At 44.8% G+C, this 27616-nt stretch overlaps 14 non-coding genes across 14 annotated transcripts; all 14 read right to left on the bottom strand.

Moving 5' to 3' along the window:
• Positions 1-2565: 2565 nt before the first annotated feature.
• TRNAG-CCC (transfer RNA glycine (anticodon CCC)) lies at positions 2566-2637 on the bottom strand. Its single transcript has one exon. It is a non-coding gene; the product is annotated as a tRNA-Gly (tRNA).
• A 1516-nt stretch (positions 2638-4153) lies between these two features.
• TRNAG-CCC (transfer RNA glycine (anticodon CCC)) lies at positions 4154-4225 on the bottom strand. The gene has a single exon. It is a non-coding gene; the product is annotated as a tRNA-Gly (tRNA).
• Positions 4226-5752: 1527 nt separating this feature from the next.
• On the bottom strand, positions 5753-5824 carry TRNAG-CCC (transfer RNA glycine (anticodon CCC)). The gene has a single exon. It is a non-coding gene; the product is annotated as a tRNA-Gly (tRNA).
• A 1515-nt stretch (positions 5825-7339) lies between these two features.
• On the bottom strand, positions 7340-7411 carry TRNAG-CCC (transfer RNA glycine (anticodon CCC)). Its single transcript has one exon. It is a non-coding gene; the product is annotated as a tRNA-Gly (tRNA).
• Positions 7412-8927: 1516 nt separating this feature from the next.
• TRNAG-CCC (transfer RNA glycine (anticodon CCC)) lies at positions 8928-8999 on the bottom strand. Its single transcript has one exon. It is a non-coding gene; the product is annotated as a tRNA-Gly (tRNA).
• A 1514-nt stretch (positions 9000-10513) lies between these two features.
• TRNAG-CCC (transfer RNA glycine (anticodon CCC)) lies at positions 10514-10585 on the bottom strand. The gene has a single exon. It is a non-coding gene; the product is annotated as a tRNA-Gly (tRNA).
• Positions 10586-12101: 1516 nt separating this feature from the next.
• Positions 12102-12173, bottom strand: TRNAG-CCC (transfer RNA glycine (anticodon CCC)). The gene has a single exon. It is a non-coding gene; the product is annotated as a tRNA-Gly (tRNA).
• Positions 12174-16877: 4704 nt separating this feature from the next.
• TRNAG-CCC (transfer RNA glycine (anticodon CCC)) lies at positions 16878-16949 on the bottom strand. The gene has a single exon. It is a non-coding gene; the product is annotated as a tRNA-Gly (tRNA).
• Positions 16950-18465: 1516 nt separating this feature from the next.
• Positions 18466-18537, bottom strand: TRNAG-CCC (transfer RNA glycine (anticodon CCC)). Its single transcript has one exon. It is a non-coding gene; the product is annotated as a tRNA-Gly (tRNA).
• A 1527-nt stretch (positions 18538-20064) lies between these two features.
• On the bottom strand, positions 20065-20136 carry TRNAG-CCC (transfer RNA glycine (anticodon CCC)). The gene has a single exon. It is a non-coding gene; the product is annotated as a tRNA-Gly (tRNA).
• Positions 20137-21653: 1517 nt separating this feature from the next.
• Positions 21654-21725, bottom strand: TRNAG-CCC (transfer RNA glycine (anticodon CCC)). The gene has a single exon. It is a non-coding gene; the product is annotated as a tRNA-Gly (tRNA).
• Positions 21726-23252: 1527 nt separating this feature from the next.
• Positions 23253-23324, bottom strand: TRNAG-CCC (transfer RNA glycine (anticodon CCC)). Its single transcript has one exon. It is a non-coding gene; the product is annotated as a tRNA-Gly (tRNA).
• Positions 23325-24841: 1517 nt separating this feature from the next.
• TRNAG-CCC (transfer RNA glycine (anticodon CCC)) lies at positions 24842-24913 on the bottom strand. The gene has a single exon. It is a non-coding gene; the product is annotated as a tRNA-Gly (tRNA).
• Positions 24914-26440: 1527 nt separating this feature from the next.
• On the bottom strand, positions 26441-26512 carry TRNAG-CCC (transfer RNA glycine (anticodon CCC)). Its single transcript has one exon. It is a non-coding gene; the product is annotated as a tRNA-Gly (tRNA).
• Between the last annotated feature and the right edge of the window lie 1104 nt (positions 26513-27616).

Genomic DNA, 27616 nt, shown 5'->3' with positions numbered 1-27616 from the left:
AAGAAATATTATAGCAGAGGATGGTTTCGATCCATCGACCTCTGGGTTATGGGCCCAGCACGCTTCTGCTGCGCCACTCTGCTCCCTTGTAAAAGTGTTCTCTTTATGCAGAGGAGGAGCTTTCAGCGAAGTGGCGAGGGATTGGTGGGTCTCGCTCCTCATTTGCCTAAGCATGCTGCAATGTATGCTGGGTGCAGAAAATCTTCATCTTCTCGTCTCACAGTCAGTCATAACTGAAAGTGCAGACCCTCTTGGGAACTAGCAGTTTCAGGCCTTTACCAAGATAGCAGCTCTCTAACCCTCTCCTCCCTCTTTGATCCTAGCGCTAGCATGCTCAGGATTTGATTTTAACTGGGAGCCAGAGATCTACCCGGTGAGGGCGAGGCTTTTGAGCGTTTGGGAGCGTTCGGGACGTGAGGACATTGGACAGGAAATGTTGCCATCTTGAAATATCCAACCTTCCTGCTGTCGTGAGAGGCTCTTTCCATGGACATCTGCCTCTTGGAGTCCTCTCAACTTGCTCTCTGATATAACATTTTGTGAGCTGCAGTTACATCCGATGGCTAAAAGGTGGCGCTGCATTCAGGTGAGAGAACAAGTGTGCACAAAATCGTTGGGGACTTTTGCCAGATTCATCGGTGGATCTTGCCTACTTTTATTCACATGCTAGATATTGCCTAGAAAGGCTTTTTAATATAGAGATGCTAGAGTTAGAATGTCTGGTCAGGGTTCAGCCCTTTCATTGTCTACCGCCCGCAACATATTTATTACCAGCACATGTGAGTGGTGACTCTGCTTTTTGGAAAATAGCATCTAATAGGACAATGAATGTAGCAGATGGGGCGATCGAGATGCCTGCCTAAGTATTTCATGTTTTTTTTTAATTTAACGTCTGGTTAATCTGTTCATGATATTTCCGTTTTGTGACATGTTGCATTAAAACAAATCCTGCTTGGAGAACATATAAAAATTTGCACTGCATTGGCCAGGAATCGAACCCGGGTCAACTGCTTGGGAAGCAGCTATGCTCACCACTATACCACCAACGCCCTATGTTGTGGTTGCTCTCGGTTCTAAAGATTACAACCCCGAGTTCAATGACTATCTTGCAACAGTTTCAATGGTGCATTTGGTTTAGATACCAACATGAAAAGCAGTAGAAAGTTTCTTGTAGAGGGTAAGGAACTGGGGATTGAAACCAAGGCCAAATCTGTGCAGAAGAGAAGAAATGGAAAGCAGTAGTACAAATAGTGGAAATGAACATATTTAGGCAGCATTGGAAGCAAAGCAGCGAAGAGAAAGAGAGTGCCTTCCATGAAATGCCCAGGAGAATGATAAGAGCAGAACGAAAAGGCAAGAATGACATTCAAAGCATGCCCAGAAAAACGTGTGACGGTCCCACCAGTCATTTATGCTTATAATTGGGTATCTTTACTTTCAAAGTATGGGGTTGATCCTTTGGCGATCACTCTCTTGTATTTCAGCAGAGACAGATAGTTGAGAAGTCTTTTCTCACATAGCTAGCACAAGCCTGCGCTTTTCCTTGCTGGTAGCGTGGAAATGACAGATTGGTTCTCAGAAGAAAAAACAAGAAATATTATAGCAGAGGATGGTTTCGATCCATCGACCTCTGGGTTATGGGCCCAGCATGCTTCCGCTGCGCCACTCTGCTCCCTTGTAAAACTGTAATCTTTATGCAGAGGAGGAGCTTTCAGCGAAGTGGCGAGGGATTGGTGGGTCTCGCTCCTCATTTGCCTAAGCATGCTGCAATGTATGCTGGGTGCAGAAAATCTTCATCTTCTCGTCTCACAGTCAGTCATAACTGAAAGTGAAGACCCTCTTGGGAACTAGCAGTTTCAGGCCTTTACCAAGATAGCAGCTCTCTAACCCTCTCCTCTCTCTTTGATCCTGGCGCTAGCATGCTCAGGATTTGATTTTAACTGGGAGCCAGAGATCTACCCGGTGAGGGCGAGGCTTTTGAGCGTTTGGGAGCGTTCGGGACGTGAGGACATTGGACAGGAAATGTTGCCATCTTGAAATATCCAACCTTCCTGCTGTCGTGAGAGGCTCTTTCCATGGACATCTGCCTCTTGGAGTCCTCTCAACTTGCTCTCTGATATAACATTTTGTGAGCTGCAGTTACATCCGATGGCTACAAGATGGCGCTGCATTCAGGTGAGAGAACAAGTGTGCACAAAATCGTTGGGGACTTTTGCCAGATTCATCGGTGGATCTTGCCTACTTTTATTCACATGCTAGATATTGCCTAGAAAGGCTTTTTAATATAGAGATGCTAGAGTTAGAATGTCTGGTCAGGGTTCAGCCCTTTCATTGTCTACCGCCCGCAACATATTTATTACCAGCACATGTGAGTGGTGACTCTGCTTTTTGGAAAATAGCATCTAATAGGACAATGAATGTAGCAGATGGGGCGATCGAGATGCCTGCCTAAGTATTTCATTTTTTTTTTTATTTAACGTCTGATTAATCTGTTCATGATATTTCCGTTTTGTGACATGTTGCATTAAAACAAATCCTGCTTGGAGAACATATAAAAATTTGCACTGCATTGGCCGGGAATCGAACCCGGGTCAACTGCTTGGGAAGCAGCTATGCTCACCACTATACCACCAACGCCCTATGTTGTGGTTGCTCTCGGTTCTAAAGATTACAACCCCGAGTTCAATGACTATCTTGCAACAGTTTCAATGGTGCATTTGGTTTAGATACCAACATGAAAAGCAGTAGAAAGTTTCTTGTAGAGGGTAAGGAACTGGGGATTGAAACCAAGGCCAAATCTGTGCAGAAGAGAAGAAATGGAAAGCAGTAGAACAAATAGTGGAAATGAACATATTTAGGCAGCATTGGAAGCAAAGCAGCGAAGAGAAAGAGAGTGCCTTCCATGAAATGCCCAGGAGAATGATAAGAGCAGAACAAAAAGGCAAGAATGACATTCAAAGCATGCCCAGAAAAACGTGTGACGGTCCCACCAGTCATTTATGCTTATAATTGGGTATCTTTACTTTCAAAGTATGGGGTTGATCCTTTGGCGATCACTCTCTTGTATTTCAGCAGAGACAGATAGTTGAGAAGTCTTTTCTCACATAGCTAGCACAAGCCTGCGCTTTTCCTTGCTGGTAGCGTGGAAATGACAGATTGGTTCTCAGAAGAAAAAACAAGAAATATTATAGCAGAGGATGGTTTCGATCCATCGACCTCTGGGTTATGGGCCCAGCACGCTTCCGCTGCGCCACTCTGCTCCCTTGTAAAAGTGTTCTCTTTATGCAGAGGAGGAGCTTTCAGCGAAGTGGCGAGGGATTGGTGGGTCTCGCTCCTCATTTGCCTAAGCATGCTGCAATGTATGCTGGGTGCAGAAAATCTTCATCTTCTCGTCTCACAGTCAGTCATAACTGAAAGTGCAGACCCTCTTGGGAACTAGCAGTTTCAGGCCTTTACCAAGATAGCAGCTCTCTAACCCTCTCCTCTCTCTTTGATCCTAGCGCTAGCATGCTCAGGATTTGATTTTAACTGGGAGCCAGAGATCTACCCGGTGAGGGCGAGGCTTTTGAGCGTTTGGGAGCGTTCGGGACGTGAGGACATTGGACAGGAAATGTTGCCATCTTGAAATATCCAACCTTCCTGCTGTCGTGAGAGGCTCTTTCCATGGACATCTGCCTCTTGGAGTCCTCTCAACTTGCTCTCTGATATAACATTTTGTGAGCTGCAGTTACATCCGATGGCTACAAGGTGGCGCTGCATTCAGGTGAGAGAACAAGTGTGCACAAAATCGTTGGGGACTTTTGCCAGATTCATCGGTGGATCTTGCCTACTTTTATTCACATGCTAGATATTGCCTAGAAATGCTTTTTAATATAGAGATGCTAGAGTTAGAATGTCTGGTCGGGGTTCAGCCCTTTCATTGTCTACCGCCCGCAACATATTTATTACCAGCACATGTGAGTGGGGACTCTGCTTTTTGGAAAATAGCATCTAATAGGACAATGAATGTAGCAGATGGGGCGATCGAGATGCCTGCCTAAGTATTTCATTTTTTTTTTAATTTAACGTCTGATTAATCTGTTCATTATATTTCCGTTTTGTGACATGTTGCATTAAAACAAATCCTGCTTGGAGAACATATAAAAATTTGCACTGCATTGGCCGGGAATCGAACCCAGGTCAACTGCTTGGGAAGCAGCTATGCTCACCACTATACCACCAACGCCCTATGATGTGGGTGCTCTCGGTTCTAAAGATTACAACCCCGAGTTCAATGACTATCTTGCACCAGTTTCAATGGTGCATTTGGTTTAGATACCAACATGAAAAGCAGTAGAAAGTTTCTTGTAGAGGGTAAGGAACTGGGGATTGAAACCAAGGCCAAATCTGTGCAGAAGAGAAGAAATGGAAAGCAGTAGTACAAATAGTGGAAATGAACATATTTAGGCAGCATTGGAAGCAAAGCAGCGAAGAGAAAGAGAGTGCCTTCCATGAAATGCCCAGGAGAATGATAAGAGCAGAACGAAAAGGCAAGAATGACATTCAAAGCATGCCCAGAAAAACGTGTGACGGTCCCACCAGTCATTTATGCTTATAATTGGGTATCTTTACTTTCAAAGTATGGGGTTGATCCTTTGGCGATCACTCTGTTGTGTTTCAGCAGAGACAGATAGTTGAGAAGTCTTTTCTCACATAGCTAGCACAAGCCTGCGCTTTTCCTTGCTGGTAGCGTGGAAATGACAGATTGGTTCTCAGAAGAAAAAACAAGAAATATTATAGCAGAGGATGGTTTCGATCCATCGACCTCTGGGTTATGGGCCCAGCACGCTTCCGCTGCGCCACTCCGCTCCCTTGTAAAAGTGTTCTCTTTATGCAGAGGAGGAGCTTTCAGCGAAGTGGCGAGGGATTGGTGGGTCTCGCTCCTCATTTGCCTAAGCATGCTGCAATGTATGCTGGGTGCAGAAAATCTTCATCTTCTCGTCTCACAGTCAGTCATAACTGAAAGTGCAGACCCTCTTGGGAACTAGCAGTTTCAGGCCTTTACCAAGATAGCAGCTCTCTAACCCTCTCCTCTCTCTTTGATCCTAGCGCTAGCATGCTCAGGATTTGATTTTAACTGGGAGCCAGAGATCTACCCGGTGAGGGCTTGCCCGGTGTGAGGCTTTTGAGCGTTTGGGAGCGTTCGGGACGTGAGGACGTTGGACAGGAAATGTTGCCATCTTGAAATATCCAACCTTCCTGCTGTCGTGAGAGGCTCTTTCCATGGACATCTGCCTCTTGGAGTCCTCTCAACTTGCTCTCTGATATAACATTTTGTGAGCTGCAGTTACATCCGATGGCTACAAGATGGCGCTGCATTCAGGTGAGAGAACAAGTGTGCACAAAATCGTTGGGGACTTTTGCCAGATTCATCGGTGGATCTTGCCTACTTTTATTCACATGCTAGATATTGCCTAGAAAGGCTTTTTAATATAGAGATGCTAGAGTTAGAATGTCTGGTCAGGGTTCAGCCCTTTCATTGTCTACCGCCCGCAACATATTTATTACCAGCACATGTGAGTGGTGACTCTGCTTTTTGGAAAATAGCATCTAATAGGACAATGAATGTAGCAGATGGGGCGATCGAGATGCCTGCCTAAGTATTTCATTTTTTTTTTAATTTAACGTCTGATTAATCTGTTCATGATATTTCCGTTTTGTGACATGTTGCATTAAAACAAATCCTGCTTGGAGAACATATAAAAATTTGCACTGCATTGGCCGGGAATCGAACCCGGGTCAACTGCTTGGGAAGCAGCTATGCTCACCACTATACCACCAACGCCCTATGTTAAATTGCTCTCGGTTCTAAAGATTACAACCCCGAGTTCAATGACTATCTTGCAACAGTTTCAATGGTGCATTTGGTTTAGATACCAACATGAAAAGCAGTAGAAAGTTTCTTGTAGAGGGTAAGGAACTGGGGATTGAAACCAAGGCCAAATCTGTGCAGAAGAGAAGAAATGGAAAGCAGTAGTACAAATAGTGGAAATGAACATATTTAGGCAGCATTGGAAGCAAAGCAGCGAAGAGAAAGAGAGTGCCTTCCATGAAATGCCCAGGAGAATGATAAGAGCAGAACGAAAAGGCAAGAATGACATTCAAAGCATGCCCAGAAAAACGTGTGACGGTCCCACCAGTCATTTATGCTTATAATTGGGTATCTTTACTTTCAAAGTATGGGGTTGATCCTTTGGCGATCACTCTCTTGTATTTCAGCAGAGACAGATAGTTGAGAAGTCTTTTCTCACATAGCTAGCACAAGCCTGCGCTTTTCCTTGCTGGTAGCGTGGAAATGACAGATTGGTTCTCAGAAGAAAAAACAAGAAATATTATAGCAGAGGATGGTTTCGATCCATCGACCTCTGGGTTATGGGCCCAGCACGCTTCCGCTGCGCCACTCTGCTCCCTTGTAAAAGTGTTCTCTTTATGCAGAGGAGGAGCTTTCAGCGAAGTGGCGAGGGATTGGTGGGTCTCGCTCCTCATTTGCCTAAGCATGCTGCAATGTATGCTGGGTGCAGAAAATCTTCATCTTCTCGTCTCACAGTCAGTCATAACTGAAAGTGCAGACCCTCTTGGGAACTAGCAGTTTCAGGCCTTTACCAAGATAGCAGCTCTCTAACCCTCTCCTCTCTCTTTGATCCTAGCGCTAGCATGCTCAGGATTTGATTTTAACTGGGAGCCAGAGATCTACCCGGTGAGGGTGAGGCTTTTGAGCGTTTGGGAGCGTTCGGGACGTGAGGACATTGGACAGGAAATGTTGCCATCTTGAAATATCCAACCTTCCTGCTGTCGTGAGAGGCTCTTTCCATGGACATCTGCCTCTTGGAGTCCTCTCAACTTTCTCTCTGATATAACATTTTGTGAGCTGCAGTTACATCCGATGGCTACAAGGTGGCGCTGCATTCAGGTGAGAGAACAAGTGTGCACAAAATCGTTGGGGACTTTTGCCAGATTCATCGGTGGATCTTGCCTACTTTTATTCACATGCTAGATATTGCCTAGAAATGCTTTTTAATATAGAGATGCTAGAGTTAGAATGTCTGGTCGGGGTTCAGCCCTTTCATTGTCTACCGCCCGCAACATATTTATTACCAGCACATGTGAGTGGGGACTCTGCTTTTTGGAAAATAGCATCTAATAGGACAATGAATGTAGCAGATGGGGCGATCGAGATGCCTGCCTAAGTATTTCATTTTTTTTTTAATTTAACGTCTGATTAATCTGTTCATTATATTTCCGTTTTGTGACATGTTGCATTAAAACAAATCCTGCTTGGAGAACATATAAAAATTTGCACTGCATTGGCCGGGAATCGAACCCGGGTCAACTGCTTGGGAAGCAGCTATGCTCACCACTATACCACCAACGCCCTATGATGTGGGTGCTCTCGGTTCTAAAGATTACAACCCCGAGTTCAATGACTATCTTGCACCAGTTTCAATGGTGCATTTGGTTTAGATACCAACATGAAAAGCAGTAGAAAGTTTCTTGTAGAGGGTAAGGAACTGGGGATTGAAACCAAGGCCAAATCTGTGCAGAAGAGAAGAAATGGAAAGCAGTAGTACAAATAGTGGAAATGAACATATTTAGGCAGCATTGGAAGCAAAGCAGCGAAGAGAAAGAGAGTGCCTTCCATGAAATGCCCAGGAGAATGATAAGAGCAGAATGAAAAGGCAAGAATGACATTCAAAGCATGCCCAGAAAAACGTGTGACGGTCCCACCAGTCATTTATGCTTATAATTGGGTATCTTTACTTTCAAAGTATGGGGTTGATCCTTTGGCGATCACTCTGTTGTGTTTCAGCAGAGACAGATAGTTGAGAAGTCTTTTCTCACATAGCTAGCACAAGCCTGCGCTTTTCCTTGCTGGTAGCGTGGAAATGACAGATTGGTTCTCCGAAGAAAAAACAAGAAATATTATAGCAGAGGATGGTTTCGATACATCGACCTCTGGGTTATGGGCCCAGCACGCTTCCGCTGCGCCACTCCGCTCCCTTGTAAAAGTGTTCTCTTTATGCAGAGGAGGAGCTTTCAGCGAAGTGGCGAGGGATTGGTGGGTCTCGCTCCTCATTTGCCTAAGCATGCTGCAATGTATGCTGGGTGCAGAAAATCTTCATCTTCTCGTCTCACAGTCAGTCATAACTGAAAGTGCAGACCCTCTTGGGAACTAGCAGTTTCAGGCCTTTACCAAGATAGCAGCTCTCTAACCCTCTCCTCTCTCTTTGATCCTAGCGCTAGCATGCTCAGGATTTGATTTTAACTGGGAGCCAGAGATCTACCCGGTGAGGGCGAGGCTTTTGAGCGTTTGGGAGCGTTCGGGACGTGAGGACATTGGACAGGAAATGTTGCCATCTTGAAATATCCAACCTTCCTGCTGTCGTGAGAGGCTCTTTCCATGGACATCTGCCTCTTGGAGTCCTCTCAACTTGCTCTCTGATATAACATTTTGTGAGCTGCAGTTACATCCGATGGCTACAAGGTGGCGCTGCATTCAGGTGAGAGAACAAGTGTGCACAAAATCGTTGGGGACTTTTGCCAGATTCATCGGTGGATCTTGCCTACTTTTATTCACATGCTAGATATTGCCTAGAAATGCTTTTTAATATAGAGATGCTAGAGTTAGAATGTCTGGTCGGGGTTCAGCCCTTTCATTGTCTACCGCCCGCAACATATTTATTACCAGCACATGTGAGTGGTGACTCTGCTTTTTGGAAAATAGCATCTAATAGGACAATGAATGTAGCAGATGGGGCGATCGAGATGCCTGCCTAAGTATTTCATTTTTTTTTTAATTTAACGTCTGATTAATCTGTTCATGATATTTCCGTTTTGTGACATGTTGCATTAAAACAAATCCTGCTTGGAGAACATATAAAAATTTGCACTGCATTGGCCGGGAATCGAACCCGGGTCAACTGCTTGGGAAGCAGCTATGCTCACCACTATACCACCAACGCCCTATGATGTGGGTGCTCTCGGTTCTAAAGATTACAACCCCGAGTTCAATGACTATCTTGCACCAGTTTCAATGGTGCATTTGGTTTAGATACCAACATGAAAAGCAGTAGAAAGTTTCTTGTAGAGGGTAAGGAACTGGGGATTGAAACCAAGGCCAAATCTGTGCAGAAGAGAAGAAATGGAAAGCAGTAGTACAAATAGTGGAAATGAACATATTTAGGCAGCATTGGAAGCAAAGCAGCGAAGAGAAAGAGAGTGCCTTCCATGAAATTCCCAGGAGAATGATAAGAGCAGAACGAAAAGGCAAGAATGACATTCAAAGCATGCCCAGAAAAACGTGTGACGGTCCCACCAGTCATTTATGCTTATAATTGGGTATCTTTACTTTCAAAGTATGGGGTTGATCCTTTGGCGATCACTCTGTTGTGTTTCAGCAGAGACAGATAGTTGAGAAGTCTTTTCTCACATAGCTAGCACAAGCCTGCGCTTTTCCTTGTTGGTAGCGTGGAAATGACAGATTGGTTCTCAGAAGAAAAAACAAGAAATATTATAGCAGAGGATGGTTTCGATCCATCGACCTCTGGGTTATGGGCCCAGCACACTTCCGCTGCGCCACTCTGCTCCTTTGTAAAAGTGTTCTCTTTATGCAGAGGAGGAGCTTTCAGCGAAGTGGCGAGGGATTGGTGGGTCTCGCTCCTCATTTGCCTAAGCATGCTGCAATGTATGCTGGGTGCAGAAAATCTTCATCTTCTCGTCTCACAGTCAGTCATAACTGAAAGTGCAGACCCTCTTGGGAACTAGCAGTTTCAGGCCTTTACCAAGATAGCAGCTCTCTAACCCTCTCCTCTCTCTTTGATCCTAGCGCTAGCATGCTCAGGATTTGATTTTAACTGGGAGCCAGAGATCTACCCGGTGAGGGCGAGGCTTTTGAGCGTTTGGGAGCGTTCGGGACGTGAGGACGTTGGACAGGAAATGTTGCCATCTTGAAATATCCAACCTTCCTGCTGTCGTGAGAGGCTATTTCCATGGACATCTGCCTCTTGGAGTCCTCTCAACTTGCTCTCTGATATAACATTTTGTGAGCTGCAGTTACATCCGATGGCTACAAGATGGCGCTGCATTCAGGTGAGAGAACAAGTGTGCACAAAATCGTTGGGGACTTTTGCCAGATTCATCGGTGGATCTTGCCTACTTTTATTCACATGCTAGATATTGCCTAGAAAGGCTTTTTAATATAGAGATGCTAGAGTTAGAATGTCTGGTCAGGGTTCAGCCCTTTCATTGTCTACCGCCCGCAACATATTTATTACCAGCACATGTGAGTGGTGACTCTGCTTTTTGGAAAATAGCATCTAATAGGACAATGAATGTAGCAGATGGGGCGATCGAGATGCCTGCCTAAGTATTTCATTTTTTTTTATTTAACGTCTGATTAATCTGTTCATGATATTTCCGTTTTGTGACATGTTGCATTAAAACAAATCCTGCTTGGAGAACATATAAAAATTTGCACTGCATTGGCCGGGAATCGAACCCGGGTCAACTGCTTGGGAAGCAGCTATGCTCACCACTATACCACCAACGCCCTATGTTGTGGTTGCTCTCGGTTCTAAAGATTACAACCCCGAGTTCAATGACTATCTTGCAACAGTTTCAATGGTGCATTTGGTTTAGATACCAACATGAAAAGCAGTAGAAAGTTTCTTGTAGAGGGTAAGGAACTGGGGATTGAAACCAAGGCCAAATCTGTGCAGAAGAGAAGAAATGGAAAGCAGTAGAACAAATAGTGGAAATGAACATATTTAGGCAGCATTGGAAGCAAAGCAGCGAAGAGAAAGAGAGTGCCTTCCATGAAATGCCCAGGAGAATGATAAGAGCAGAACAAAAAGGCAAGAATGACATTCAAAGCATGCCCAGAAAAACGTGTGACGGTCCCACCAGTCATTTATGCTTATAATTGGGTATCTTTACTTTCAAAGTATGGGGTTGATCCTTTGGCGATCACTCTCTTGTATTTCAGCAGAGACAGATAGTTGAGAAGTCTTTTCTCACATAGCTAGCACAAGCCTGCGCTTTTCCTTGCTGGTAGCGTGGAAATGACAGATTGGTTCTCAGAAGAAAAAACAAGAAATATTATAGCAGAGGATGGTTTCGATCCATCGACCTCTGGGTTATGGGCCCAGCACGCTTCCGCTGCGCCACTCTGCTCCCTTGTAAAAGTGTTCTCTTTATGCAGAGGAGGAGCTTTCAGCGAAGTGGCGAGGGATTGGTGGGTCTCGCTCCTCATTTGCCTAAGCATGCTGCAATGTATGCTGGGTGCAGAAAATCTTCATCTTCTCGTCTCACAGTCAGTCATAACTGAAAGTGCAGACCCTCTTGGGAACTAGCAGTTTCAGGCCTTTACCAAGATAGCAGCTCTCTAACCCTCTCCTCTCTCTTTGATCCTAGCGCTAGCATGCTCAGGATTTGATTTTAACTGGGAGCCAGAGATCTACCCGGTGAGGGCGAGGCTTTTGAGCGTTTGGGAGCGTTCGGGACGTGAGGACATTGGACAGGAAATGTTGCCATCTTGAAATATCCAACCTTCCTGCTGTCGTGAGAGGCTCTTTCCATGGACATCTGCCTCTTGGAGTCCTCTCAACTTGCTCTCTGATATAACATTTTGGGAGCTGCAGTTACATCCGATGGCTACAAGGTGGCGCTGCATTCAGGTGAGAGAACAAGTGTGCACAAAATCGTTGGGGACTTTTGCCAGATTCATCGGTGGATCTTGCCTACTTTTATTCACATGCTAGATATTGCCTAGAAATGCTTTTTAATATAGAGATGCTAGAGTTAGAATGTCTGGTCGGGGTTCAGCCCTTTCATTGTCTACCGCCCGCAACATATTTATTACCAGCACATGTGAGTGGGGACTCTGCTTTTTGGAAAATAGCATCTAATAGGACAATGAATGTAGCAGATGGGGCGATCGAGATGCCTGCCTAAGTATTTCATTTTTTTTTTAATTTAACGTCTGATTAATCTGTTCATTATATTTCCGTTTTGTGACATGTTGCATTAAAACAAATCCTGCTTGGAGAACATATAAAAATTTGCACTGCATTGGCCGGGAATCGAACCCGGGTCAACTGCTTGGGAAGCAGCTATGCTCACCACTATACCACCAACGCCCTATGATGTGGGTGCTCTCGGTTCTAAAGATTACAACCCCGAGTTCAATGACTATCTTGCACCAGTTTCAATGGTGCATTTGGTTTAGATACCAACATGAAAAGCAGTAGAAAGTTTCTTGTAGAGGGTAAGGAACTGGGGATTGAAACCAAGGCCAAATCTGTGCAGAAGAGAAGAAATGGAAAGCAGTAGTACAAATAGTGGAAATGAACATATTTAGGCAGCATTGGAAGCAAAGCAGCGAAGAGAAAGAGAGTGCCTTCCATGAAATGCCCAGGAGAATGATAAGAGCAGAACGAAAAGGCAAGAATGACATTCAAAGCATGCCCAGAAAAACGTGTGACGGTCCCACCAGTCATTTATGCTTATAATTGGGTATCTTTACTTTCAAAGTATGGGGTTGATCCTTTGGCGATCACTCTGTTGTGTTTCAGCAGAGACAGATAGTTGAGAAGTCTTTTCTCACATAGCTAGCACAAGCCTGCGCTTTTCCTTGCTGGTAGCGTGGAAATGACAGATTGGTTCTCAGAAGAAAAAACAAGAAATATTATAGCAGAGGATGGTTTCGATCCATCGACCTCTGGGTTATGGGCCCAGCACGCTTCCGCTGCGCCACTCCGCTCCCTTGTAAAAGTGTTCTCTTTATGCAGAGGAGGAGCTTTCAGCGAAGTGGCGAGGGATTGGTGGGTCTCGCTCCTCATTTGCCTAAGCATGCTGCAATGTATGCTGGGTGCAGAAAATCTTCATCTTCTCGTCTCACAGTCAGTCATAACTGAAAGTGCAGACCCTCTTGGGAACTAGCAGTTTCAGGCCTTTACCAAGATAGCAGCTCTCTAACCCTCTCCTCTCTCTTTGATCCTAGCGCTAGCATGCTCAGGATTTGATTTTAACTGGGAGCCAGAGATCTACCCGGTGAGGGCTTGCCCGGTGTGAGGCTTTTGAGCGTTTGGGAGCGTTCGGGACGTGAGGACGTTGGACAGGAAATGTTGCCATCTTGAAATATCCAACCTTCCTGCTGTCGTGAGAGGCTCTTTCCATGGACATCTGCCTCTTGGAGTCCTCTCAACTTGCTCTCTGATATAACATTTTTTGAGCTGCAGTTACATCCGATGGCTACAAGATGGCGCTGCATTCAGGTGAGAGAACAAGTGTGCACAAAATCGTTGGGGACTTTTGCCAGATTCATCGGTGGATCTTGCCTACTTTTATTCACATGCTAGATATTGCCTAGAAAGGCTTTTTAATATAGAGATGCTAGAGTTAGAATGTCTGGTCAGGGTTCAGCCCTTTCATTGTTTACCGCCCGCAACATATTTATTACCAGCACATGTGAGTGGTGACTCTGCTTTTTGGAAAATAGCATCTAATAGGACAATGAATGTAGCAGATGGGGCGATCGAGATGCCTGCCTAAGTATTTCATTTTTTTTTTAATTTAACGTCTGATTAATCTGTTCATGATATTTCCGTTTTGTGACATGTTGCATTAAAACAAATCCTGCTTGGAGAACATATAAAAATTTGCACTGCATTGGCCGGCAATCGAACCCGGGTCAACTGCTTGGGAAGCAGCTATGCTCACCACTATACCACCAACGCCCTATGTTGTGGTTGCTCTCGGTTCTAAAGATTACAACCCCGAGTTCAATGACTATCTTGCAACAGTTTCAATGGTGCATTTGGTTTAGATACCAACATGAAAAGCAGTAGAAAGTTTCTTGTAGAGGGTAAGGAACTGGGGATTGAAACCAAGGCCAAATCTGTGCAGAAGAGAAGAAATGGAAAGCAGTAGTACAAATAGTGGAAATGAACATATTTAGGCAGCATTGGAAGCAAAGCAGCGAAGAGAAAGAGAGTGCCTTCCATGAAATGCCCAGGAGAATGATAAGAGCAGAACGAAAAGGCAAGAATGACATTCAAAGCATGCCCAGAAAAACGTGTGACGGTCCCACCAGTCATTTATGCTTATAATTGGGTATCTTTACTTTCAAAGTATGGGGTTGATCCTTTGGCGATCACTCTCTTGTATTTCAGCAGAGACAGATAGTTGAGAAGTCTTTTCTCACATAGCTAGCACAAGCCTGCGCTTTTCCTTGCTGGTAGCGTGGAAATGACAGATTGGTTCTCAGAAGAAAAAACAAGAAATATTATAGCAGAGGATGGTTTCGATCCATCGACCTCTGGGTTATGGGCCCAGCACGCTTCCGCTGCGCCACTCTGCTCCCTTGTAAAAGTGTTCTCTTTATGCAGAGGAGGAGCTTTCAGCGAAGTGGCGAGGGATTGGTGGGTCTCGCTCCTCATTTGCCTAAGCATGCTGCAATGTATGCTGGGTGCAGAAAATCTTCATCTTCTCGTCTCACAGTCAGTCATAACTGAAAGTGCAGACCCTCTTGGGAACTAGCAGTTTCAGGCCTTTACCAAGATAGCAGCTCTCTAACCCTCTCCTCTCTCTTTGATCCTAGCGCTAGCATGCTCAGGATTTGATTTTAACTGGGAGCCAGAGATCTACCCGGTGAGGGCGAGGCTTTTGAGCGTTTGGGAGCGTTCGGGACGTGAGGACATTGGACAGGAAATGTTGCCATCTTGAAATATCCAACCTTCCTGCTGTCGTGAGAGGCTCTTTCCATGGACATCTGCCTCTTGGAGTCCTCTCAACTTGCTCTCTGATATAGCATTTTGTGAGCTGCAGTTACATCCGATGGCTACAAGGTGGCGCTGCATTCAGGTGAGAGAACAAGTGTGCACAAAATCGTTGGGGACTTTTGCCAGATTCATCGGTGGATCTTGCCTACTTTTATTCACATGCTAGATATTGCCTAGAAATGCTTTTTAATATAGAGATGCTAGAGTTAGAATGTCTGGTCGGGGTTCAGCCCTTTCATTGTCTACCGCCCGCAACATATTTATTACCAGCACATGTGAGTGGTGACTCTGCTTTTTGGAAAATAGCATCTAATAGGACAATGAATGTAGCAGATGGGGCGATCGAGATGCCTGCCTAAGTATTTCATTTTTTTTTTAATTTAACGTCTGAATAATCTGTTCATGATATTTCCGTTTTGTGACATGTTGCATTAAAACAAATCCTGCTTGGAGAACATATAAAAATTTGCACTGCATTGGCCAGGGATCGAACCCGGGTCAACTGCTTGGGAAGCAGCTATGCTCACCACTATGCCACCAACGCCCTATGATGTGGGTGCTCTCGGTTCTAAAGATTACAACCCCGAGTTCAATGACTATCTTGCACCAGTTTCAATGGTGCATTTGGTTTAGATACCAACATGAAAAACAGTAGAAAGTTTCTTGTAGAGGGTAAGGAACTGGGGATTGAAACCAAGGCCAAATCTGTGCAGAAGAGAAGAAATGGAAAGCAGTAGTACAAATAGTGGAAATGAACATATTTAGGCAGCATTGGAAGCAAAGCAGCGAAGAGAAAGAGAGTGCCTTCCATGAAATGCCCAGGAGAATGATAAGAGCAGAACGAAAAGGCAAGAATGATATTCAAAGCATGCCCAGAAAAACGTGTGACGGTCCCACCAGTCATTTATGCTTATAATTGGGTATCTTTACTTTCAAAGTATGGGGTTGATCCTTTGGCGATCACTCTGTTGTGTTTCAGCAGAGACAGATAGTTGAGAAGTCTTTTCTCACATAGCTAGCACAAGCCTGCGCTTTTCCTTGCTGGTAGCGTGGAAATGACAGATTGGTTCTCAGAAGAAAAAACAAGAAATATTATAGCAGAGGATGGTTTCGATCCATCGACCTCTGGGTTATGGGCCCAGCACGCTTCCGCTGCGCCACTCTGCTCCCTTGTAAAAGTGTTCTCTTTATGCAGAGGAGGAGCTTTCAGCGAAGTGGCGAGGGATTGGTGGGTCTCGCTCCTCATTTGCCTAAGCATGCTGCAATGTATGCTGGGTGCAGAAAATCTTCATCTTCTCGTCTCACAGTCAGTCATAACTGAAAGTGCAGACCCTCTTGGGAACTAGCAGTTTCAGGCCTTTACCAAGATAGCAGCTCTCTAACCCTCTCCTCTCTCTTTGATCCTTGCGCTAGCATGCTCAGGATTTGATTTTAACTGGGAGCCAGAGATCTACCCGGTGAGGGCGAGGCTTTTGAGCGTTTGGGAGCGTTCGGGACGTGAGGACGTTGGACAGGAAATGTTGCCATCTTGAAATATCCAACCTTCCTGCTGTCGTGAGAGGCTCTTTCCATGGACATCTGCCTCTTGGAGTCCTCTCAACTTGCTCTCTGATATAACATTTTGTGAGCTGCAGTTACATCCGATGGCTACAAGATGGCGCTGCATTCAGGTGAGAGAACAAGTGTGCACAAAATCGTTGGGGACTTTTGCCAGATTCATCGGTGGATCTTGCCTACTTTTATTCACATGCTAGATATTGCCTAGAAAGGCTTTTTAATATAGAGATGCTAGAGTTAGAATGTCTGGTCAGGGTTCAGCCCTTTCATTGTCTACCGCCCGCAACATATTTATTACCAGCACATGTGAGTGGTGACTCTGCTTTTTGGAAAATAGCATCTAATAGGACAATGAATGTAGCAGATGGGGCGATCGAGATGCCTGCCTAAGTATTTCATGTTTTTTTTTAATTTAACGTCTGATTAATCTGTTCATGATATTTCCGTTTTGTGACATGTTGCATTAAAACAAATCCTGCTTGGAGAACATATAAAAATTTGCACTGCATTGGCCGGGAATCGAACCCGGGTCAACTGCTTGGGAAGCAGCTATGCTCACCACTATACCACCAATGCCCTATGTTGTGGTTGCTCTCGGTTCTAAAGATTACAACCCCGAGTTCAATGACTATCTTGCACCAGTTTCAATGGTGCATTTGGTTTAGATACCAACATGAAAAGCAGTAGAAAGTTTCTTGTAGAGGGTAAGGAACTGGGGATTGAAACCAAGGCCAAATCTGTGCAGAAGAGAAGAAATGGAAAGCAGTAGTACAAATAGTGGAAATGAACATATTTAGGCAGCATTGGAAGCAAAGCAGCGAAGAGAAAGAGAGTGCCTTCCATGAAATGCCCAGGAGAATGATAAGAGCAGAACGAAAAGGCAAGAATGACATTCAAAGCATGCCCAGAAAAACGTGTGACGGTCCCACCAGTCATTTATGCTTATAATTGGGTATCTTTACTTTCAAAGTATGGGGTTGATCCTTTGGCGATCACTCTCTTGTATTTCAGCAGAGACAGATAGTTGAGAAGTCTTTTCTCACATAGCTAGCACAAGCCTGCGCTTTTCCTTGCTGGTAGCGTGGAAATGACAGATTGGTTCTCAGAAGAAAAAACAAGAAATATTATAGCAGAGGATGCTTTCGATCCATCGACCTCTGGGTTATGGGCCCAGCACGCTTCCGCTGCGCCACTCTGCTCCCTTTTAAAAGTGTTCTCTTTATGCAGAGGAGGAGCTTTCAGCGAAGTGGCGAGGGATTGGTGGGTCTCGCTCCTCATTTGCCTAAGCATGCTGCAATGTATGCTGGGTGCAGAAAATCTTCATCTTCTCGTCTCACAGTCAGTCATAACTGAAAGTGCAGACCCTCTTGGGAACTAGCAGTTTCAGGCCTTTACCAAGATAGCAGCTCTCTAACCCTCTCCTCTCTCTTTGATCCTAGCGCTAGCATGCTCAGGATTTGATTTTAACTGGGAGCCAGAGATCTACCCGGTGAGGGCGAGGCTTTTGAGCGTTTGGGAGCGTTCGGGACGTGAGGACATTGGACAGGAAATGTTGCCATCTTGAAATATCCAACCTTCCTGCTGTCGTGAGAGGCTCTTTCCATGGACATCTGCCTCTTGGAGTCCTCTCAACTTGCTCTCTGATATAACATTTTGTGAGCTGCAGTTACATCCGATGGCTACAAGGTGGCGCTGCATTCAGGTGAGAGAACAAGTGTGCACAAAATCGTTGGGGACTTTTGCCAGATTCATCGGTGGATCTTGCCTACTTTTATTCACATGCTAGATATTGCCTAGAAATGCTTTTTAATATAGAGATGCTAGAGTTAGAATGTCTGGTCGGAGTTCAGCCCTTTAATTGTCTACCGCCCGCAACATATTTATTACCAGCACATGTGAGTGGTGACTCTGCTTTTTGGAAAATAGCATCTAATAGGACAATGAATGTAGCAGATGGGGCGATCGAGATGCCTGCCTAAGTATTTCATTTTTTTTTTAATTTAACGTCTGATTAATCTGTTCATGATATTTCCGTTTTGTGACATGTTGCATTAAAACAAATCCTGCTTGGAGAACATATAAAAATTTGCACTGCATTGGCCGGGAATCGAACCCGGGTCAACTGCTTGGGAAGCAGCTATGCTCACCACTATACCACCAACGCCCTATGATGTGGGTGCTCTCGGTTCTAAAGATTACAACCCCGAGTTCAATGACTATCTTGCACCAGTTTCAATGGTGCATTTGGTTTAGATACCAACATGAAAAGCAGTAGAAAGTTTCTTGTAGAGGGTAAGGAACTGGGGATTGAAACCAAGGCCAAATCTGTGCAGAAGAGAAGAAATGGAAAGCAGTAGTACAAATAGTGGAAATGAACATATTTAGGCAGCATTGGAAGCAAAGCAGCGAAGAGAAAGAGAGTGCCTTCCATGAAATGCCCAGGAGAATGATAAGAGCAGAACGAAAAGGCAAGAATGACATTCAAAGCATGCCCAGAAAAACGTGTGACGGTCCCACCAGTCATTTATGCTTATAATTGGGTATCTTTACTTTCAAAGTATGGGGTTGATCCTTTGGCGATCACTCTGTTGTGTTTCAGCAGAGACAGATAGTTGAGAAGTCTTTTCTCACATAGCTAGCACAAGCCTGCGCTTTTCCTTGCTGGTAGCGTGGAAATGACAGATTGGTTCTCAGAAGAAAAAACAAGAAATATTATAGCAGAGGATGGTTTCGATCCATCGACCTCTGGGTTATGGGCCCAGCACACTTCCGCTGCGCCACTCTGCTCCCTTGTAAAATTGTTCTCTTTATGCAGAGGAGGAGCTTTCAGCGAAGTGGCGAGGGATTGGTGGGTCTCGCTCCTCATTTGCCTAAGCATGCTGCAATGTATGCTGGGTGCAGAAAATCTTCATCTTCTCGTCTCACAGTCAGTCATAACTGAAAGTGCAGACCCTCTTGGGAACTAGCAGTTTCAGGCCTTTACCAAGATAGCAGCTCTCTAACCCTCTCCTCTCTCTTTGATCCTAGCGCTAGCATGCTCAGGATTTGATTTTAACTGGGAGCCAGAGATCTACCCGGTGAGGGCTTGCCCGGTGTGAGGCTTTTGAGCGTTTGGGAGCGTTCGGGACGTGAGGACGTTGGACAGGAAATGTTGCCATCTTGAAATATCCAACCTTCCTGCTGTCGTGAGAGGCTATTTCCATGGACATCTGCCTCTTGGAGTCCTCTCAACTTGCTCTCTGATATAACATTTTGTGAGCTGCAGTTACATCCGATGGCTACAAGATGGCGCTGCATTCAGGTGAGAGAACAAGTGTGCACAAAATCGTTGGGGACTTTTGCCAGATTCATCGGTGGATCTTGCCTACTTTTATTCACATGCTAGATATTGCCTAGAAAGGCTTTTTAATATAGAGATGCTAGAGTTAGAATGTCTGGTCAGGGTTCAGCCCTTTCATTGTCTACCGCCCGCAACATATTTATTACCAGCACATGTGAGTGGTGACTCTGCTTTTTGGAAAATAGCATCTAATAGGACAATGAATGTAGCAGATGGGGCGATCGAGATGCCTGCCTAAGTATTTCATTTTTTTTTTTATTTAACGTCTGATTAATCTGTTCATGATATTTCCGTTTTGTGACATGTTGCATTAAAACAAATCCTGCTTGGAGAACATATAAAAATTTGCACTGCATTGGCCGGGAATCAAACCCGGGTCAACTGCTTGGGAAGCAGCTATGCTCACCACTATACCACCAACGCCCTATCTTGTGGTTGCTCTCGGTTCTAAAGATTACAACCCCGAGTTCAATGACTATCTTGCAACAGTTTCAATGGTGCATTTGGTTTAGATACCAACATGAAAAGCAGTAGAAAGTTTCTTGTAGAGGGTAAGGAACTGGGGATTGAAACCAAGGCCAAATCTGTGCAGAAGAGAAGAAATGGAAAGCAGTAGTACAAATAGTGGAAATGAACATATTTAGGCAGCATTGGAAGCAAAGCAGCGAAGAGAAAGAGAGTGCCTGCCATGAAATGCCCAGGAGAATGATAAGAGCAGAACGAAAAGGCAAGAATGACATTCAAAGCATGCCCAGAAAAACGTGTGACGGTCCCACCAGTCATTTATGCTTATAATTGGGTATCTTTACTTTCAAAGTATGGGGTTGATCCTTTGACGATCACTCTCTTGTATTTCAGCAGAGACAGATAGTTGAGAAGTCTTTTCTCACATAGCTAGCACAAGCCTGCGCTTTTCCTTGCTGGTAGCGTGGAAATGACAGATTGGTTCTCAGAAGAAAAAACAAGAAATATTATAGCAGAGGATGGTTTCGATCCATCGACCTCTGGGTTATGGGCCCAGCACGCTTCTGCTGCGCCACTCTGCTCCCTTGTAAAAGTGTTCTCTTTATGCAGAGGAGGAGCTTTCAGCGAAGTGGCGAGGGATTGGTGGGTCTCGCTCCTCATTTGCCTAAGCATGCTGCAATGTATGCTGGGTGCAGAAAATCTTCATCTTCTCGTCTCACAGTCAGTCATAACTGAAAGTGCAGACCCTCTTGGGAACTAGCAGTTTCAGGCCTTTACCAAGATAGCAGCTCTCTAACCCTCTCCTCCCTCTTTGATCCTAGCGCTAGCATGCTCAGGATTTGATTTTAACTGGGAGCCAGAGATCTACCCGGTGAGGGCGAGGCTTTTGAGCGTTTGGGAGCGTTCGGGACGTGAGGACATTGGACAGGAAATGTTGCCATCTTGAAATATCCAACCTTCCTGCTGTCGTGAGAGGCTCTTTCCATGGACATCTGCCTCTTGGAGTCCTCTCAACTTGCTCTCTGATATAACATTTTGTGAGCTGCATTTACATCCGATGGCTACAAGGTGGCGCTGCATTCAGGTGAGAGAACAAGTGTGCACAAAATCGTTGGGGACTTTTGCCAGATTCATCGGTGGATCTTGCCTACTTTTATTCACATGCTAGATATTGCCTAGAAATGCTTTTTAATATAGAGATGCTAGAGTTAGAATGTCTGGTCGGGGTTCAGCCCTTTCATTGTCTACCGCCCGCAACATATTTATTACCAGCACATGTGAGTGGTGACTCTGCTTTTTGGAAAATAGCATCTAATAGGACAATGAATGTAGCAGATGGGGCGATCGAGATGCCTGCCTAAGTATTTCATTTTTTTTTTTAATTTAACGTCTGATTAATCTGTTCATGATATTTCCGTTTTGTGACATGTTGCATTAAAACAAATCCTGCTTGGAGAACATATAAAAACTTGCACTGCATTGGCCGGGAATCAAACCCGGGTCAACTGCTTGGGAAGCAGCTATGCTCACCACTATACCACCAACGCCCTATGATGTGGGTGCTCTCGGTTCTAAAGATTACAACCCCGAGTTCAATGACTATCTTGCACCAGTTTCAATGGTGCATTTGGTTTAGATACCAACATGAAAAGCAGTAGAAAGTTTCTTGTAGAGGGTAAGGAACTGGGGATTGAAACCAAGGCCAAATCTGTGCAGAAGAGAAGAAATGGAAAGCAGTAGTACAAATAGTGGAAATGAACATATTTAGGCAGCATTGGAAGCAAAGCAGCGAAGAGAAAGAGAGTGCCTTCCATGAAATGCCCAGGAGAATGATAAGAGCAGAACGAAAAGGCAAGAATGACATTCAAAGCATGCCCAGAAAAACGTGTGACGGTCCCACCAGTCATTTATGCTTATAATTGGGTATCTTTACTTTCAAAGTATGGGGTTGATCCTTTGGCGATCACTCTGTTGTGTTTCAGCAGAGACAGATAGTTGAGAAGTCTTTTCTCACATAGCTAGCACAAGCCTGCGCTTTTCCTTGCTGGTAGCGTGGAAATGACAGATTGGTTCTCAGAAGAAAAAACAAGAAATATTATAGCAGAGGATGGTTTCGATCCATCGACCTCTGGGTTATGGGCCCAGCACGCTTCCGCTGCGCCACTCTGCTCCCTTGTAAAAGTGTTCTCTTTATGCAGAGGAGGAGCTTTCAGCGAAGTGGCGAGGGATTGGTGGGTCTCGCTCCTCATTTGCCTAAGCATGCTGCAATGTATGCTGGGTGCAGAAAATCTTCATCTTCTCGTCTCACAGTCAGTCATAACTGAAAGTGCAGACCCTCTTGGGAACTAGCAGTTTCAGGCCTTTACCAAGATAGCAGCTCTCTAACCCTCTCCTCTCTCTTTGATCCTAGCGCTAGCATGCTCAGGATTTGATTTTAACTGGGAGCCAGAGATCTACCCGGTGAGGGCTTGCCCGGTGTGAGGCTTTTGAGCGTTTGGGAGCGTTCGGGACGTGAGGACGTTGGACAGGAAATGTTGCCATCTTGAAATATCCAACCTTCCTGCTGTCGTGAGAGTTTCTTTCCATGGACATCTGCCTCTTGGAGTCCTCTCAACTTGCTCTCTGATATAACATTTTGTGAGCTGCAGTTACATCCGATGGCTACAAGATGGCGCTGCATTCAGGTGAGAGAACAAGTGTGCACAAAATCGTTGGGGACTTTTGCCAGATTCATCGGTGGATCTTGACTACTTTTATTCACATGCTAGATATTGCCTAGAAAGGCTTTTTAATATAGAGATGCTAGAGTTAGAATGTCTGGTCAGGGTTCAGCCCTTTCATTGTCTACCGCCCGCAACATATTTATTACCAGCACATGTGAGTGGTGACTCTGCTTTTTGGAAAATAGCATCTAATAGGACAATGAATGTAGCAGATGGGGCGATCGAGATGCCTGCCTAAGTATTTCATTTTTTTTTTTATTTAACGTCTGATTAATCTGTTCATGATATTTCCGTTTTGTGACATGTTGCATTAAAACAAATCCTGCTTGGAGAACATATAAAAATTTGCACTGCATTGGCCGGGAATCGAACCCGGGTCAACTGCTTGGGAAGCAGCTATGCTCACCACTATACCACCAACGCCCTATCTTGTGGTTGCTCTCGGTTCTAAAGATTACAACCCCGAGTTCAATGACTATCTTGCAACAGTTTCAATGGTGCATTTGGTTTAGATACCAACATGAAAAGCAGTAGAAAGTTTCTTGTAGAGGGTAAGGAACTGGGGATTGAAACCAAGGCCAAATCTGTGCAGAAGAGAAGAAATGGAAAGCAGTAGTACAAATAGTGGAAATGAACATATTTAGGCAGCATTGGAAGCAAAGCAGCGAAGAGAAAGAGAGTGCCTGCCATGAAATGCCCAGGAGAATGATAAGAGCAGAACGAAAAGGCAAGAATGACATTCAAAGCATGCCCAGAAAAACGTGTGACGGTCCCACCAGTCATTTATGCTTATAATTGGGTATCTTTACTTTCAAAGTATGGGGTTGATCCTTTGACGATCACTCTCTTGTATTTCAGCAGAGACAGATAGTTGAGAAGTCTTTTCTCACATAGCTAGCACAAGCCTGCGCTTTTCCTTGCTGGTAGCGTGGAAATGACAGATTGGTTCTCAGAAGAAAAAACAAGAAATATTATAGCAGAGGATGGTTTCGATCCATCGACCTCTGGGTTATGGGCCCAGCACGCTTCTGCTGCGCCACTCTGCTCCCTTGTAAAAGTGTTCTCTTTATGCAGAGGAGGAGCTTTCAGCGAAGTGGCGAGGGATTGGTGGGTCTCGCTCCTCATTTGCCTAAGCATGCTGCAATGTATGCTGGGTGCAGAAAATCTTCATCTTCTCGTCTCACAGTCAGTCATAACTGAAAGTGCAGACCCTCTTGGGAACTAGCAGTTTCAGGCCTTTACCAAGATAGCAGCTCTCTAACCCTCTCCTCCCTCTTTGATCCTAGCGCTAGCATGCTCAGGATTTGATTTTAACTGGGAGCCAGAGATCTACCCGGTGAGGGCGAGGCTTTTGAGCGTTTGGGAGCGTTCGGGACGTGAGGACATTGGACAGGAAATGTTGCCATCTTGAAATATCCAACCTTCCTGCTGTCGTGAGAGGCTCTTTCCATGGACATCTGCCTCTTGGAGTCCTCTCAACTTGCTCTCTGATATAACATTTTGTGAGCTGCATTTACATCCGATGGCTACAAGGTGGCGCTGCATTCAGGTGAGAGAACAAGTGTGCACAAAATCGTTGGGGACTTTTGCCAGATTCATCGGTGGATCTTGCCTACTTTTATTCACATGCTAGATATTGCCTAGAAATGCTTTTTAATATAGAGATGCTAGAGTTAGAATGTCTGGTCGGGGTTCAGCCCTTTCATTGTCTACCGCCCGCAACATATTTATTACCAGCACATGTGAGTGGTGACTCTGCTTTTTGGAAAATAGCATCTAATAGGACAATGAATGTAGCAGATGGGGCGATCGAGATGCCTGCCTAAGTATTTCATTTTTTTTTTTAATTTAACGTCTGATTAATCTGTTCATGATATTTCCGTTTTGTGACATGTTGCATTAAAACAAATCCTGCTTGGAGAACATATAAAAACTTGCACTGCATTGGCCGGGAATCAAACCCGGGTCAACTGCTTGGGAAGCAGCTATGCTCACCACTATACCACCAACGCCCTATGATGTGGGTGCTCTCGGTTCTAAAGATTACAACCCCGAGTTCAATGACTATCTTGCACCAGTTTCAATGGTGCATTTGGTTTAGATACCAACATGAAAAGCAGTAGAAAGTTTCTTGTAGAGGGTAAGGAACTGGGGATTGAAACCAAGGCCAAATCTGTGCAGAAGAGAAGAAATGGAAAGCAGTAGTACAAATAGTGGAAATGAACATATTTAGGCAGCATTGGAAGCAAAGCAGCGAAGAGAAAGAGAGTGCCTTCCATGAAATGCCCAGGAGAATGATAAGAGCAGAACGAAAAGGCAAGAATGACATTCAAAGCATGCCCAGAAAAACGTGTGACGGTCCCACCAGTCATTTATGCTTATAATTGGGTATCTTTACTTTCAAAGTATGGGGTTGATCCTTTGGCGATCACTCTGTTGTGTTTCAGCAGAGACAGATAGTTGAGAAGTCTTTTCTCACATAGCTAGCACAAGCCTGCGCTTTTCCTTGCTGGTAGCGTGGAAATGACAGATTGGTTCTCAGAAGAAAAAACAAGAAATATTATAGCAGAGGATGGTTTCGATCCATCGACCTCTGGGTTATGGGCCCAGCACGCTTCCGCTGCGCCACTCTGCTCCCTTGTAAAAGTGTTCTCTTTATGCAGAGGAGGAGCTTTCAGCGAAGTGGCGAGGGATTGGTGGGTCTCGCTCCTCATTTGCCTAAGCATGCTGCAATGTATGCTGGGTGCAGAAAATCTTCATCTTCTCGTCTCACAGTCAGTCATAACTGAAAGTGCAGACCCTCTTGGGAACTAGCAGTTTCAGGCCTTTACCAAGATAGCAGCTCTCTAACCCTCTCCTCTCTCTTTGATCCTAGCGCTAGCATGCTCAGGATTTGATTTTAACTGGGAGCCAGAGATCTACCCGGTGAGGGCTTGCCCGGTGTGAGGCTTTTGAGCGTTTGGGAGCGTTCGGGACGTGAGGACGTTGGACAGGAAATGTTGCCATCTTGAAATATCCAACCTTCCTGCTGTCGTGAGAGTTTCTTTCCATGGACATCTGCCTCTTGGAGTCCTCTCAACTTGCTCTCTGATATAACATTTTGTGAGCTGCAGTTACATCCGATGGCTACAAGATGGCGCTGCATTCAGGTGAGAGAACAAGTGTGCACAAAATCGTTGGGGACTTTTGCCAGATTCATCGGTGGATCTTGACTACTTTTATTCACATGCTAGATATTGCCTAGAAAGGCTTTTTAATATAGAGATGCTAGAGTTAGAATGTCTGGTCAGGGTTCAGCCCTTTCATTGTCTACCGCCCGCAACATATTTATTACCAGCACATGTGAGTGGTGACTCTGCTTTTTGGAAAATAGCATCTAATAGGACAATGAATGTAGCAGATGGGGCAATCGAGATGCCTGCCTAAGTATTTCATTTTTTTTTTTATTTAACGTCTGATTAATCTGTTCATGATATTTCCGTTTTGTGACATGTTGCATTAAAACAAATCCTGCTTGGAGAACATATAAAAATTTGCACTGCATTGGCCGGGAATCGAACCCGGGTCAACTGCTTGGGAAGCAGCTATGCTCACCACTATACCACCAACGCCCTATGTTGTGGTTGCTCTCGGTTCTAAAGATTACAACCCCGAGTTCAATGACTATCTTGCAACAGTTTCAATGGTGCATTTGGTTTAGATACCAACATGAAAAGCAGTAGAAAGTTTCTTGTAGAGGGTAAGGAACTGGGGATTGAAACCAAGGCCAAATCTGTGCAGAAGAGAAGAAATGGAAAGCAGTAGTACAAATAGTGGAAATGAACATATTTAGGCAGCATTGGAAGCAAAGCAGCGAAGAGAAAGAGAGTGCCTTCCATGAAATGCCCAGGAGAATGATAAGAGCAGAACAAAAAGGCAAGAATGACATTCAAAGCATGCCCAGAAAAACGTGTGACGGTCCCACCAGTCATTTATGCTTATAATTGGGTATCTTTACTTTCAAAGTATGGGGTTGATCCTTTGGCGATCACTCTCTTGTATTTCAGCAGAGACAGATAGTTGAGAAGTCTTTTCTCACATAGCTAGCACAAGCCTGCGCTTTTCCTTGCTGGTAGCGTGGAAATGACAGATTGGTTCTCAGAAGAAAAAACAAGAAATATTATAGCAGAGGATGGTTTCGATCCATCGACCTCTGGGTTATGGGCCCAGCACGCTTCCGCTGCGCCACTCTGCTCCCTTGTAAAAGTGTTCTCTTTATGCAGAGGAGGAGCTTTCAGCGAAGTGGCGAGGGATTGGTGGGTCTCGCTCCTCATTTGCCTAAGCATGCTGCAATGTATGCTGGGTGCAGAAAATCTTCATATTCTCGTCTCACAGTCAGTCATAACTGAAAGTGCAGACCCTCTTGGGAACTAGCAGTTTCAGGCCTTTACCAAGATAGCAGCTCTCTAACCCTCTCCTCTCTCTTTGATCCTAGCGCTAGCATGCTCAGGATTTGATTTTAACTGGGAGCCAGAGATCTACCCGGTGAGGGCGAGGCTTTTGAGCGTTTGGGAGCGTTCGGGACGTGAGGACGTTGGACAGGAAATGTTGCCATCTTGAAATATCCAACCTTCCTGCTGTCGTGAGAGGCTCTTTCCATGGACATCTGCCTCTTGGAGTCCTCTCAACTTGCTCTCTGATATAACATTTTGTGAGCTGCAGTTACATCCGATGGC

This window comes from Triturus cristatus, chromosome 11 (assembly GCF_964204655.1).
Source record: "Triturus cristatus chromosome 11, aTriCri1.1, whole genome shotgun sequence".
NCBI classification, from domain to species: domain Eukaryota; kingdom Metazoa; phylum Chordata; class Amphibia; order Caudata; family Salamandridae; genus Triturus; species Triturus cristatus.
The sequence above is the reverse complement of the archived record's forward strand: the minus strand, read 5'-3'. Positions and strand labels throughout refer to the sequence as shown.